This window comes from Rutidosis leptorrhynchoides, chromosome 1 (assembly GCF_046630445.1).
Source record: "Rutidosis leptorrhynchoides isolate AG116_Rl617_1_P2 chromosome 1, CSIRO_AGI_Rlap_v1, whole genome shotgun sequence".
NCBI lineage: Eukaryota > Viridiplantae > Streptophyta > Magnoliopsida > Asterales > Asteraceae > Rutidosis > Rutidosis leptorrhynchoides.
In genome coordinates, this window is record NC_092333.1 from 357,146,431 (window position 1) to 357,159,131 (window position 12,701).

Genomic DNA, 12,701 nt, shown 5'->3' on the forward strand with positions numbered 1-12,701 from the left:
CTGATGGTGTTTGTAATCCTTGCACCATGTGTTCTAAAGCCACTACTCGGGTGCGAAGTTCGTTAATTTCTGCTAGTACACCGGGATGATTGGCGGTTGGAACGAACGAATGAATAAGATTCGCAATATGGGATAGTATATAATCATGAAGAGATACTCTGCAATGAGTGAGAAAATAGTGTCTCGAACAGGTTCGCCGGTAAGTGCTTCAGGTTCATCGCCAAGAGGGCAATGTGGTGAATGGAAGGGATGGCGTTCTTCTTGTCTACAATGGTTGAGTAGACTACGGACCCATCCCCAATTCATCCAAAATAGATGATGAGAAATTGGTTGATCCATTTCAGTGATGCTACTTTCGGAGTTCAGGTAGATATCCATATCGGAATAGCTGTCAGAATCTGAGGAATTCGAACTGGTTGAGGGATCCATCTCGTAGGATCAGGGAAAGAATTTTTTTTTTTTGGTATGAAATAGATTGTAGAATTTAGATTTGGTATTCTTCAATTACATAATTTGCATATGTTTATATAATACCAAAATCCCGTAAATTACGGAGAATCTTTGAAAAGATATCAGTCAAAGTTCACAGTAATAGATGTGCTAAGATAAGAATTCGTCTATACACTATTATGCAATAAATGCAGGAAAACGCGTCTAGACTTAAGATGATAAGCATGTAATTTCCTAAGGATGATAAGTAGATGATTTCCGACTAGAATTGATAAGCAAACTTTTTGACATGCAGACACGGTCGAAGTCCAGACTCACTAATGCATCTTAACAACTATCAGTTAGACACACTAATGCAAGACCTGGTTCTCTAAGACCACCACTCTGATACCAACTGAAAGGACCCGTTCATATATATTATAAACGATTCACAATAGTTGATTACGTCGAGAGGTATTTGACCTCTATATGATACGTTTTACAAACATTGCATTCGTTTTTAAAAGACAAACTTTCTTTACATCAAAAATTGATGGCATGCATACCATTTCATATTACATCCAACTATCATTGACTTAATATTAATCTTGATGAACTCAACGACTCGAATGCAACGTCTTTTAAAGTATGTCATGAATTACTCCAAGTAATATCCTTAAAATGAGCTAATGCACAGCGGAAGATTTCTTTAATACCTGAGAATAAACAGGCTTTAAAGTGTCAACTAAAAGGTTGGTGAGTTCATTAGTTTATCATAATCAATCATTTCCGTAATAGTAATAGACCACAAGATTTCATATACATAAACATTTTAATAAAAATATTCTAAGTGGTTGAGCATTTGGTAACCATACTTAACATTTAATCAACGTCGCATATTCCCTTTATTATGAAATCTCACTACACTGTACCAGTCACTGAAACGAAGTACTGTGCAACCGTTGAATACTGGTCATCCAGTCCGGTTGGGGTTGTCAGGCCCGATAGATCTATCAACAGGATTCGCGTTTACAATACTATGAAATCTCACTACATTGTACCAAGTGTAGTCACTGAAACGAAGTACTGTGCAACCGTTGAATACTGGTCGTCCAGTCCGGTTGGGGTTGTCAGGCACGATAGATCTATCAACAGGATTCACGTTTAGAATACCGCATGTAAATGGTAGTTACCAAGCTATTAGGGAAAAATATGCAAAGTGGTACAACTCAACGTAGAATATGTTTTTAGTACTTGTGTCCATTTCGTAAAACATTTATAAAACAGTACATGTATTCTCAGCCCAAAAATATATATAAAAAGGGAGTAATGAAACTCACAATACTGTATTTCGTAGCAATTATGTATATGACGGCACTGAACAAGCGTAGGGTTTGTCTCGGATTCACGAACCTATATTAAGTATATATATTTATATGTTGGTCAATATCTGTCTAACAATTTAGGTCAAGTCGTAGTGTATCACAATCTTAATGCTCGAGACCGACATGCAAAAGTCAACTTGACCCAAAATGACTTCCAAAATCTATACATGTTTATTATATAACTTATATATAGTCGTTTTATATATTTAAATATATTTATCAGATCTTATTATACTAAATAATACAAGTCATTTATTAATAAATAAAAATTTATATTAAAATTCATATATGATAAAAATATACTTTTATATATCTCAAGTAATAAAATTTATAAAATTCACTTAATATCATAAAAAATATAGTGGTATGTATTATTAATGTAATTATATTACGTGTGGTAAAAATATCTTTGTACGCATATTTATTTGATAAAATAATATTGATAATAATAATAATGATTAAAATAATAAAATGATAGTTTCAATAAAAATATTAATTTTTAGTAATAAAGATAATTTTAGTAATAACATCAACTGATAACAATTATAATAATCGTTTTAATAATAATATTAAAATTAATGATAATTCAGTTGACCATATCTTTTAATCCGTTCATCGAAACTACACGAGTTCTAAATGAAAAGTTATTAATTTTTCTTCACCTTTTCAACGACATGCATATCATATATACTAGAGCACTAGTCAGGGATACACTATTAATATATAAAAGATAAGATATGAATGCTCACGTATCAATATTGTGATTCAATATTGCAGGAAAGTATGTAGACGCAACGAAAATGATAAACGTTAGGTTGACCTCACGAGCAATACCCTCGAACAATACCCATAATCTCCATAGCTATAACCCAAAATTTCCTTAGCTCTATTCCGTTTGAAAACTTATTTTGAAATCGTCTGAATATAACTCCATCGTAGTATTTTATGTATACTAATAATATCTTGAAATAATACTAAGTAAATATATATATGTAATTCGATTAAGAGAGTTTAGAGAAATATATTTTCAAGTTTCTATGAAATAATGAAACCTATTGAATTATATTTATAATAGATTTTTTAATTATTAAAGTGAATTATTAAAGTATGAATTATTAAAGTGAATTATTAAAGTATGAATTATTAAAGTGAATTATTAAAGTATGAATTATTAAAGTGAATTATTAAAGTAAATTATTAAAGTATGAATTATTAAAGTGAATTATTAAAGTATGAATTATTAAAGTTAAAGTAAAGTAAAAGTAAAGTAAAGGTAAAGTTAAAGTATAGTAAAAGTATAAAACTATGTACGTATAATACGCGTATAAATATATTTAATATTAATTTAAATCGTTATATCATAAAATATTTTAAAAAAGTAGAATTATATATATTCATAGTAGGTTTCAAGTTTTTAAATTACAGTCTGTTGATGAAGCATGGGATAAAGTCCAAAGGTTAAATAAACGTATGAAATTATCTTAATGAAAAATGTCGAGTTACTTAACTTGTTGATATCCAACATCTAAATTATTTACACTCCACATTCTTACTTTCATATTAAATAAAATGAAAGTTAACATAGTTAACTTATCAAGGTCACGAGGAAAATATTATAAAACATGCCTTGAAAATTAAATAGGAATTTCCACTAACCCTTGTCTAGTTCCCGTTAATTGACACATTTGTTCTTACTTGTAAATCACTTTACCATTTTCCGAATATTGTCAAAAAGAATAGATTTATTAAATCACAGTGGACCTCATAACATAGTCCCGTAATCATATCATAATGTATCTGATAATTCAATCATTTGATATTATCCCTTAATTCTGTCGATAAATATATCGAAACAAATACGTTCATGTAAAGTATCATATATCTAATACTTTGTTAATGTTTTCAGTTAATATTATATATTATATATACATATCTATGTACACATAATTGTTCGTGAATCGTCGAACACGGTCAAAGGGTAATTGATTACATGAATGTAGTTCCAAACTTTTTGAGATTCAACATTACAAATTCTGCTTATCATGTCGAAAACATATAAAGGTTAAGTTTAAATTTGGTCAGAAATTTCCGGGTCGTCACAACAATATATATATATATATATATATATATATATATATATATATATATATATATATATATATATATATATATATATATATATATATATATATATATATATATATATATATATATATATATATATATATATATATATATATATATATGTATGTGTGATTGCCCCGTCAATACACTTAACGGCTCCGTCACTTGGTCTCACAGCTTGATCGAACTTTAAATGAATTTAATAAACAACATTGCATTCTTTTACTCAAAAAATTTCCAAAAAGGAAATTTATCAAAATATGTAGTTTTAAACAAACCCAACATATTAAATATCCAAAGTTGGCATAAAACATAGCCAACTAAATACCCACAAGTTTAAATATCCAAAAAGAGAATGCAAGTTTAATGTTTCATAAATTGTTTAACAAAATTTGCCCAAATGCATGCAGACACTTCTAACACAGCGGAAGCACCAAACAAATCAAGTACCTGTGAAAACATGCGAGTAAATTGACAACAAAAATGTTGAGTGAATTATAGGTTTAAATAAACGAATAAACTTTAGACCACAAGATTTAAAATGTCAGAAAACATAAAATATTATTCCATTATCTATGAGCCACCTGGTAACCACTTAACCATATACTTACTCTTGCCAAACATAATATATACACTGAACAGGTGTATCTTCAAATAAATACGAAGTACTAATACATTCCGATTTTAAATTACTAGCGCGACTAGCTCGAAATGGAGCTGTCAAGCCCGATAGATCTATCCATAGGATTCGCGTTCACCAGTAGAAATCCGTGATTACAGTTAACAGACTAGGGAATATTTTCGTTCAACTCATAATGAATAAATTAAATTTTAATTGCCACTTGTGTCTAAAGGTAAAACAAAATGCATGTAATCACATCTCAAAAATACTTTAAATAGTATGAACACGGACTATAACTCACCTTAAAGCAAATGAAGTAACCATACAAAAAGCGAACAGCAAACGAAGTAAAGTGATCAAGAATGATCACAACGCCGACCTATAAATAAAGCAGGTCGATATAAATAACTAACTTAGGTCATGTCTTAGTATGATAGTTATAGTACTTGTTGCAAGTAGACATAGAACAACACTCAGTAAGCTTCGGTTTGATCAGAATAGCGTTGGGACACGTACTTTCTATTTTTAGAAAGTTTCTATTTTTAGCAGGTTTCCATTTTTGGAAAGTTTCTATTTTAGGAAAGTTTCTGTTTTAGGAAAGTTTCTATTTTAGGAAAGTTTCTATTTTTAGAAAGTCTCTATTTTTGGAAAGTTTCCATATTTAGAAAGTTGCTATTTTTGGAAAGTTTATAAGTTAGGAAAGTTTTCTTAATTAGAAAGTCAACAAAAGTCAACTGAAAGTCAAAGTCAATCGAAAGTCAACTCAAAAGTCAACCTTGGTCAAACATAATCAACATTGAATTTTAAAGTATAAATTATACTGATAATATAAGTTATAAGGTTATTTAAAGTCATATATGTATAATCAGGTCATAACATAAGTTTTAATTAAATTAAATTAAATTATTAAAGTTAACATAAGTTTAAATGATATAATTAATATAGCATAATTATTTAATTAAATAATAAAATATTAATCATAATATAAGTATTATTAATTAATAATAAATTTTAATCATATCATAAGTATTATTAATTAATAATGAATTATTAATCATATCATAAGTTTTAATTGTAATTATTAAATCATAAGTATTTAATAATTAAATTATAATTAAATAATAACTAAGCCTTATAATAATTAAATAGTCAATTACTCCTTATTATAAGTCTTATTATAATAATCTCATAACATAAGTTTAATACTTACCATAAGTATTTCTCATTAATAATAAAAGTATTATTAATCATAAGTTTAATTAATCATAATATAATTAATAAATGATATAATAAATATGTATATCATAAGTCTTAAATTAAAATAATTACTTTTTATATCATAATTAATTTATTAATAATGAAAATCATTATTTATGTCATAAGTATTTTTTCATAACCATAAGTTTTAATTAAAAGTTCATCGGGTCATAACTTGAGCCCCGGGTATCGGTTTTCGGCGAGTCTTATATATATCTTCGCCTAACCAAACCACCTGAAACATTAGTGCACTTAAGAACACCTCAAGAACAGCCACCAAGTCATAACCATCAGCCATATATCAACTTTGAGCTTTAATTCGTTCAAAAACAAGTTTTAGTCATACCGGGTGATCAGTGGCTCGGATTTCAATGACCCGAACATGAAAGTTGTAGTGACCCGAACTTTTCCATGTTTATATATATTAATTGAGATTGATATTTACATGACTAAATGTTTCCAACGTGTTAAGCAATCAAACTTTTTAAGACTTGATTAAATGAAATAAGTTTCATATAGACAATTGATCACCCAAGTTGACCGGCGATTCACGAACGTTACAAAATTGTGAAAACTACATGTTGTGGTATATATAGATATATATATATATATGGTTGACATGAGATTATGATGAGTAAGTATCTCACTAAGTATATTAACAATGTGTGATATACATAAGAAATGAGATTACTAAGTTAAGAAACTCGAAATGATATATATAACGATTATCGTTGTGATAACGTCTACTAAATATATATGTATCATATTAAGATATTGATATACTATATTTAACATGATAAAATGATATTTAAATGATATTTAAAATGATATTTAAACTTATAAAACGCTAATATGAAGAAAAAGCTTTTATAAATGAGTTCATATTATGCTACGAGATACTATTGACTACTCTTAATATTCTGTATGATTAACTTGTTTCATTTGACTATTTTGAAGGAAATGGCACCGACTACTCGACACACCTTGAATATGAGCGAAGAGGAATTTCGTGCCTTTCTTGCTTCAAACATAGCTGCAGTACAGGCCGCGCTACATACCAACAATAACTCTGAATCTAGCAATACAGCTAACGGCGCAAGAAATCGTGTAGGATGATCCTACAAGGAATTCACTGCCTGCAAACCTTCAGAATTTGATGGGACCGAAGGACCAATCGGATTGAAACGGTGGACCGAGAAAGTTGAATCGGTGTTTGCCATAAGTAAGTGTGCTGAAGGAGACAAAGTGAAGTACGCTACGCATACCTTCACAGGTATTACGTTAACATGGTGGAATACCTATCTAGAGAAAGTGGGACAAGATGCTGCTTACGCGCTACCGTGGTCAGCATTCAAGCACTTGATGAACGAGAAGTACCGTCCCAGAACCGAGGTCAATAAGCTCAAGTCAGAACTTAGAGGGTTACGAAAGACGATTCACAGAATTGTCCCTATTGTGTTCGAGAGCATTCGAAGATGAGGAAGAGAAGATCGATGCATTTGTGAAAGGGTTACCGAAGAGAATCCAAGAAGATATAAGTTCACACGAGCCTGCCTCCATACAAAAGGCATGTAGAATGGCTCATAAACTAGTGAACCAGATTGAGGGAAGAATTAAAGAACAGGCGGCCAAGAGGCCAACGTGAAGTTAGTCAAAAGAAAGTGAGAGGAAAACGGTGATAAGAGTCACCAAAACAACAACAACTATCCCAACAATCGCAACATCAATTGCAACTACAACAAACGGCACAACAACAACAACTACAACAATCATCCCAACAACAATAACAACCGCAACAACAACAACAATCAGAAGCAGCTATACCAAAGGTGTGAAAAGTATCACTCGGGGTTTTACACCAAATTTTGCAACAACTGTAAAATAAATGGTCATAGCGCGGCGAAGTGTGAGGTCTACGGACCAGGGGTTAACAGAACGACATGAACAAATGGTGTCGGAACGAGTAATGGCGGAGCAAGTAGTGTCGGAGCAAGTTATGCCAATGTAGTTTGTTATAAATGTGGAAAACCGGGCCACATTATTAGAAATTGCCCGAACCAGGAGAACACGAATGGACATGGCCCCAGAAGAGTTTTCAATATTAATGCGGTAGAGGCACAGAAAGACCCGGAGCTTGTTACGGGTACGTTTTTTATTGACAATAAATCTGCTTACGTTTTATTTGATTCGGGTGTGGATAGAAGCTATATGAGTAGAGATTTTTGTGCTAAATTAAGTTGTCCATTGACGCCGTTGGATAGTAAATTTTTACTCGAATTAGCAAACGGTAAATTAATTTCAGCAAATTATATATACCGGAATCGAGAAATTAAACTGGGTATCAAAATATTTAAGATTGATTTGATACCAGTAGAGTTAGGGAGTTTTGATGTAATAGTTGGCATGGACTGGCTGAAGGAGATGAAAGCAGAGATCGTATGTTACAAAAATGCAATTTGCATTGTACGAGAAGAAGGAGAACCCTTAATGGTGTACGGAGAAAAGGGCAACACGAAGCTACATCTTATTAGTAATTTGAAGGCACAAAAACTAATAAGAAAAGGTTGCTATGCTGTTCTAGCACACGTCGAGAAAGTACAAACTGAAGAAAAGAGCATCAATGATGTTCCCGTCGCAAAAGAATTTCCCGATGTATTTCAGAAAGAATTACTGGGACTACCTCCACATTGATCTGTTGAATTTCAAATAGATCTTGTACCAGGAGCTGCACCAATAGCTCGTGCTCCTTACAGACTCGCACCCAGCGAGATGAAAGAACTGCAAAGCCAACTGCAAGAACTATTAAAACATGGTTTCATTCGACCAAGCACAATACCATGGGGAGCTCCTGTTTTGTTTGTCAAGAAGAAGGATGGTACATTTAGATTGTGTATTGACTACAGAGAGTTGAATAAACTTACCATCAAAAACCGTTATCCACTGCCGAGAATTGACGACTTATTTGATCAACTACAAGGCTCGTCGGTTTATTCAAAAATTGATTTACGTTATGGATATCATCAAATGCGAGTAAAGGAGGATGATCTTCCAAAAACAGCTTTTAGGACGCGTTATGGTCATTACGAGTTTATGGTTATGCCGTTTGGATTGACTAACGCACCAGCTGTGTTCATGGACCTTATGAACCGATTGTGTGGGCCATATCTTGACAAGTTTGTCATTATTTTCATCGATGACATACTTATTTACTCAAAGAATGATCAAGAGCACGAAGAACATTTGAGAAAAGTGCTAGAAGTATTGAGGAAAGAAAAACTGTACGCTAAGTTTTCAAAGTGTGCATTTTGGTTGGAAGAAGTTCAATTCCTCGGTCACATAGTGAACAAAGAAGGTATCCAGGTGGACTCATCAAAGATCGAAACCGTTGAAAAGTGGGAAACCCCAAAAACTCCGAAGCATATACGTCAATTTTTAGGATTGGCTGGTTACTACAGAAGATTCATCCAAGATTTCTCCAAAATAGCAAAACCCTTGACTGCATTAACGCATAAAGGGAACAAATTTGAATGGAAGGATGAACAAGAGAAGGCGTTTCAGTTATTGAAGAAAAAGGTAACTACGACACCTATATTGTCATTGCCTGAAGGGAATGATGATTTTGTGATTTATTGTGACGCATAAAAGCAAGGTCTCGGTTGTGTATTAATGCAACGAACGAAGGTGATTGCTTATGCATCTAGACAATTGAAGATTCACGAGCAAAATTATACAACTCACGATTTGGAATTGGTTGCTGTTGTTTTTGCATTAAAGACTTGGAGGCATTATTTATATGGGGTCAAAAGTATTATATATACCGACCACAAAAGTCTCCAACATATATTTAATCAGAAGCAACTGAATATGAGACAACGCAGGTGGATTGAACTGTTGAATGATTATGATTTTGAGATTCGATACCACCCGGAGAAGGCGAATGTGGTAGCCGACGCTTTGAGTAGAAAGGACAGAGAACCTATACGGGTAAAAGCTATGAATATAATTATTCGTACTAACCTTATTACTCAAATAAAGGAGGCGCAACAGGGGGTTTTAAAAGAAGGAAAGTTGAAGAATGAGATACCCAAAGGATCAGATAAACATATTAATATTCGGGAAGACAGAACCCGATATAGGGCTGATAGAATTTGGGTACCAAGGTTTGGAGATGTGAGAGAAATGATACTTAAAGAAGCATATAAAACCAGATATTCAATACATCCCGGAGCGAGGAAGAAGTATAAAGATCTCAAGAAACACTTTTGGTGGCCGGGTATGAAAGCCGATATTGCTAAATATGTAGGAGAATGTTTGACGTGTTCTAAGGTCAAAGCTGAACATCAGAAACCATAAGGTCTACTACAACAACCTGAAATCCCGGAATGGAAATGGGAAAACATTACCATGGATTTCATTACTAAATTGCCAAGGACTGCAAGTGGTTATGATACTATTTGGGTAATAGTTGATCGTCTCACCAAGTAAGCACACTTCCTGCCAATGAGAGGAGATGACAAAATGGAGAAGTTAGCGCGATTGTATTTGAAGGAGGTTGTCTCCAGACATGGAATACCTGTCTCTATTATCTCTGATAGGGATGGTAGATTTGTTTCAAGGTTCTGGCAGACGTTGCAACAAGCATTGGGGACTCGTCTAGACATGAGTACTGCCTATCATCCACAAACTGATGGGCAGAGCGAAAGGACGATACAAATGCTTGAAGACATGCTACGATCATGTGTTATTGATTTCGGAAACAGTTGGGATCGACACCTACCGTTAGCAGAATTTTCCTACAACAACAGTTATCATTCTAGTATTGAGATGGCGCCGTTTGAGGCACTTTATGGTAGAAAGTGCAGGTCTCCGATTTTTTGGAATGAAGTGGGGGATAGACAGATTACGGGTCCGGAGATAATACAAGAAACTACCGAGAAAATCATCCAAATTCAACAATGATTGAAAACCGCCCAGAGTCGACAAAAGAGCTACGCGAACAGTAAAAGAAAAGATATAGAGTTTGAAATTAGAGAAATGGTCATGCTTAAGGGTTTCACCTTGGAAAGGCGTTGATCGATTTGGTAAACGGGGGAAACTAAATCCAAGGTACATTGGACCATTCAAGATTATAGATCGTGTCGGACCAGTAGCTTACCAACTGGAGCTACCTCAACAACTTGCAGCTGTACATAACACTTTCCACGTCTAGAATTTGAAGAAATGTTTTGCTAAAGAAGATCTCACTATTCCGTTGGACGAAATCCAAATCAATGAAAAACTTCAATTCATTGAAGAACCCGTCGAAATAATGGATCGTGAGGTTAAGAGACTTAAGCAAAACAAGATACCGATTGTTAAGGTTCGATGGAATGCTCGTAGAGGACCCGAGTTCACCTGGGAGCATGAAGATTAGATGATGAAGAAATACCCGCATCTATTTCCAGAAGATTCGTCAACACCTTCAACAGCTTAAAATTTCGGGATGAAATTTACTTAACGGGTAGGTACTGTAGTGACCCAAACTTTTCCATGTTTATATATATTAATTGAGATTGATATTTACATGACTAAATGTTTCCAACATGTTAAGCAATCAAACTTGTTAAGACTTGATTAAATGAAATAAGTTTCATATAGACAATTGATCACCCAAGTTGACCGGCGATTCACGAACGTTACAAATTGTGACAACTACATGTTGTGGTATATATAGACATATATATATGGTTGACATGAGATTATGATGAGTAAGTATCTAACTAAGTATATTAACAATGTGTGATATACATATGAAATGAGATTACTAAGTTAAGAAACTCGAAATGATATATATAACGATTATCGTTATGATAACGTCTACTAAATATATATGTATCATATTAAGATATTGATACACTATATTTAACATGATAAAATGATATTTAAATATATCATTAAGTGTGTTAACAATGAACTACATATGTAAAAACAAGACTACTAACTCAAGAATTACGAAACGAGACTTATATGTAACGATTATCGTTGTAACGATATTTTAATGTATATATCATATTAAGAGATATTCATACATCATAATATCATGATAATATAATAATTTAACATCTAATTTGATATAATAAACATTGGGTTAACAACATTAATTGAGATCGTTAACTTAAAGGTTTCAAAATAACACTTACATGTAACGACTAACGAAGACTTAACAACTCCATTAGAATGTATATACATGTTGTTTTTTGATATGTATTCTTACACTTTTGAAAGAATTCAAGACACATATCAAAGTACTTCTACTTAACAAAAATGCTTACAATTACATCCTCGTTCAGTTTCATCAACAATTCTACTCGTATGCACCCGTATTCGTACTCGTACAATACACAGCTTTTAGATGTATGTACTATTGGTATATACACTCCAATGATCAGCTCTTAGCAGCCCATTTGAGTCACCTAACATATTTGGGAACCATCATTTGGCAAATAGCATGAAATATCTCATAAAATTACGAAAATATGAGTAATCATTCATGACTTATTTACATGAAAACAAAATATCATATCCTTTATATCTAATCCATATACCAATGACCAAAAACACCTACAAACAGTTTCATTCTTCAATTTTCTTCATCTAATTGATATCTCTCAAGTTCCATCTTCAAGTTCTAAGTGTTCTTCATAAATTCCATAAGTATAGTTTCATAAAAATCAAGAATACTTCCAAGTTTGCAAGTCTACTTCCAAGCTTTCTAATCCATTCCAAGTAATCATCTAAGATCAAGGAACCTTTGTTATTTATATTAGGTTATCTTTCTAATTCAAGGTAATATTCATATTCAAACTTTGATTCAATTTCTACAACTATAACAATCTTATTTCGAG